Source organism: Ambystoma mexicanum, chromosome 5p (assembly GCF_040938575.1).
Source record: "Ambystoma mexicanum isolate Mex_15411 chromosome 5p, UKY_AmexF1_1, whole genome shotgun sequence".
NCBI classification, from domain to species: Eukaryota; Metazoa; Chordata; class Amphibia; order Caudata; family Ambystomatidae; genus Ambystoma; species Ambystoma mexicanum.
The window spans coordinates 667,591,191-667,594,871 of NC_090930.1; positions in this window are offsets into that span (position 1 = coordinate 667,591,191).

The following is a 3,681-nucleotide window of genomic DNA, read 5'->3' on the forward strand; positions in this document are numbered from 1 at the left end:
GTCGCTGCGGAATAATGCCCTAAAACAGGCAAACAATTTCCCAGGAATATCAAAGTTCTGGTGTTACCTGGTCAAGTAATTGTGCTCGCGAGTACAATGCGCCAAATTCAAATTGTCAGGGTGAAATTAAGAATTGGGACACGATTCACCTGACCAAAGGACTGGGAGGCCCGATCGGGTTACTAAGGACAATGCTAAGGACCCACGTGTCTGTTGATTTTCGACAAATTTACCCACATCGATATATGGACCCTCGTCAAGATGTCGTCTCGGGCTACAGCTCACCGTTCAGGGATCAGATCGTGCAGTTTTGTCGAGGAATTTGCTTCTCGTCCAGAGTGTCCGTTTCTGTTGGCACCGTCCAATCCCGGTCAGATGGCCGAGCCAACCTTCAACGAGACGAAGTCGATCTTGAGGGTCCCTATTCGGGCGCCATCTGTGAAATCAGAAAGATACAATATTAAGGCTTTTACACCATGCAAAGGAAAATATACCGACACGGGCTTGTAAAGATTCCCAGAATCTTTATTACAAAACTGAACAGTATCGAACAAAGTACACAAATAGCTATTTGGCTGTCAATACATCACAGAGACCACCAGCAGGGTTCAATGTGAGAAGTGAGCAGAATTTGCTAGCTGGACATCAGCGTATTTATACAGTTTGTTATAATGATGTCCAGCCTCTTACAAGTTAATTATACACTGGGCTAGGGTCGCGCCAGGTTCGTTTCCTAATTTACATATCTCGTGCATGCGGTTTACTTTTTAATACATTTACTAACAAACATTATTATTCTCTAGTTTAACGTTACACTCTTTACACATTGCTTTAATACAGATCAAACAAATGTTTCGCATGTCGTATTTGGATAGCATTATTGTTCTTGTATACTTGTAGGTTAACATTGCTGATTTAAGTAATCCCCTGATCCCGAGGTCAACAAAGGACAAGGTCTACATGACCCTAACATGTAGCCTGACGGCAGGTTGGACATTAACCCTCCTACAGAGGTTGAAGAGGTTAAGGCAAGAACAAGAGCACACGAGACGGCCATTTTAGACTACAGGGTGACTTTGTACAATAAACTAAAATGGCGGCTCTAACCTAAATTGGAGGCTTGATTCACTTGAGGTCACAACCTTGTAATACGAATTTCCTCGCAAAGCGGCTGGGCATAGGCTAACATATACAATGAGGACGAAACAATATTATATCAGTTCTAACAGGGGCGTGAGAGAAAATAATTAAGTACTCCTTTGAAGCAGCATTAAAAACCATATCCTCCCAGATGCTCCAGCATCCCATATTATTTTCTCTGCATTCTTTCATGTAATCCTATTTGTGACTGCCACTTCAAATCATACAGCCTTTGGCTTACTTCCCTGAAAGCCCATAAACCACCCACTGTCAATGTAACCCTCCATGTAACCGGACCTTTCTGGTCACCGAAAAACAAGCCTTCATGCTGTCAGGAAAATTGCCCTTTGCATCTAAGAACCCAATCCGGCTATAAAAATCAAACAAATTGTTTTCCATTCTGTTCTTGCCTTCAGCCCTTTGCGATGGTATCACAACGGCCCATAAGTGGTTCACTTCTAACCCCCTTCCATGACCTCGGCCATCCAACTCTCCAAAGCAGGTAAAAAAAGCATTCCTGTGAATCTAGGGTCTCTGGGTCTACTATGACTCCAGTAGATCAAACCTGCATTCTCTGATGTTTCCATTCACCCACAATGAGCCCTGTAATTCCCAATGCCCTAAATGTGTCTGCAATCTAAACCATTGTTGAATTCCCACATGTTAGTTTCCCCTTCAATGAACTCCTCTCTTGCATGTATAAAGCTCCCCACTACAAACCTCTCAGCGCTACGACTTGTACATTGCATAATCCATTGTATTTGTGCTACTGCTACTCATGTTGCTGCCCTACTGTTACTCTAAACTGTATCCAACTAAAACACAAAGTAACACTAATTTCAATTCTTCTAACTGCATTGAACACATATTTAGCTGCAACATCGCATCTAACTCAGCTGCACCATGGCATAGTACAATTTACGTAGTGTGAACCTCGTTCCCGTGCTCAGACAAAAAATGTCTACCCCAGCATAATCCTTGAAGTAGGGACATTCCCAGTTCATATCCGGTCACTCTGCAAATATTGCAGAGCCCTGTGAGAGGTCTACATTATTAAATGTTGCTCATGGATCAATGGACCATAGTTTTTCACAATTTCTGCCTGGCAGTCCCCACATTGCCATTTGACCACTGCCTTCAAAAGCTGGACCAAGAGTTGAGGGATCTCTGTGCAATCCTCTATGAATTTACACCTGTAGTTAAGAGGCTACATAATTACCACAGATTTGTTGTGTTCTTTAATTTCAGTAGAGGTTCAATCTTCTTCTTCTGAGGATTCAGATCCTCGGCTGTGATTTCAATGCCTAGAAAGTTTACTTTAGTTCTGCACCACTATGCTTTCTGGAGATATAACATTGCACATTCATTTCTTAGCAAAGTCATCGTGGAGTGGATTTCCCCCAGGTGTTCTTGAATAGTTTTACTTTCGATAAATTGGTCATCCACATTAGCCACATTTCCTCTTTCTTCAAGTGCAGACATGGGCTTGTGTAGGAATATATTGAACTCATTTCCAAAAGGGGAGTTATGGTCCATGCATAGGGCTGCTTCCCAATTTAAAGGCAAGTTTATACTGGTGTACACATGGTACAGAGACAGTTGAATGTCTATTACTCAAGTCAAGGGCAGTCTATACTTTCGAACCCTGGATCTGTGCAAGGCCCTGATCAGTATAAGGAAGAGGCCACCGTTACATGTGCACCCTCTTATTCAATTCCTCAAGGTCTGCACATAGTCTCCATTGTCCACTGCATTTCAAAATTCCTAGCAGTGGCTTATTAAAGGTACTGTGGATTGGTCAAATAATTCCATGGTTTTTCTTCATAAGTCATTTTTGGACACAATTCAATGTACTTGCACTTGCACTTTTTCAACCAAGTGCACTGCTCCCACTTGTGCAACAAAAGCGTTACACGTGTCAATTTGTTTTGGCAGTGAACGAGAGACGTGTGTACAAAGAAATGAGGTTTGGGTCCAATAGACTGCATACAGACATCATTCAGGCAGGTTTAATTCAGCCATATCTTATGTTGAGTCATAAAAAAACAGACTCATGGCTGATCACTCATGCACGTTTTAATTGTTTATTATTGAGGAAAAGTTCTGTTAGATGGAAAGACTTCCCTGATTTTTAAAAATTATTTTTATTTATTGGATAATTGTAAGGCGCCTATACAATAAATGGTGTTTCAAGGTGCAACAAGGCAAAAATAGGGGGCACAAGGGATAAAGATAACAATAATGGCTCTAATAGTCCTTGTGACATTTGGATTGTGCAAGTGCATTAACAAGAAGTGCGAGCCAGGGGGGGACTGCCGGTTTGCCCAAAATGCAAAGTGCTAGGGTCAGAAGGGGAGTGCAGGGCAAGAGGAGAGAGTGATAAGTGTGGGGAAGGGGGTGGACTGGGCGGGGGGGCTGGTGCCCTGTTGAACTCAGAGGGAAACCAGGCAGCCATTCACTGCGGGACACTGGTGTGTTAGCAGGGGAAGGGGAGAGGGAAGGGAGAAGAGAAAAGGAGGGTCTTGAGGAGCTTCCAGAACT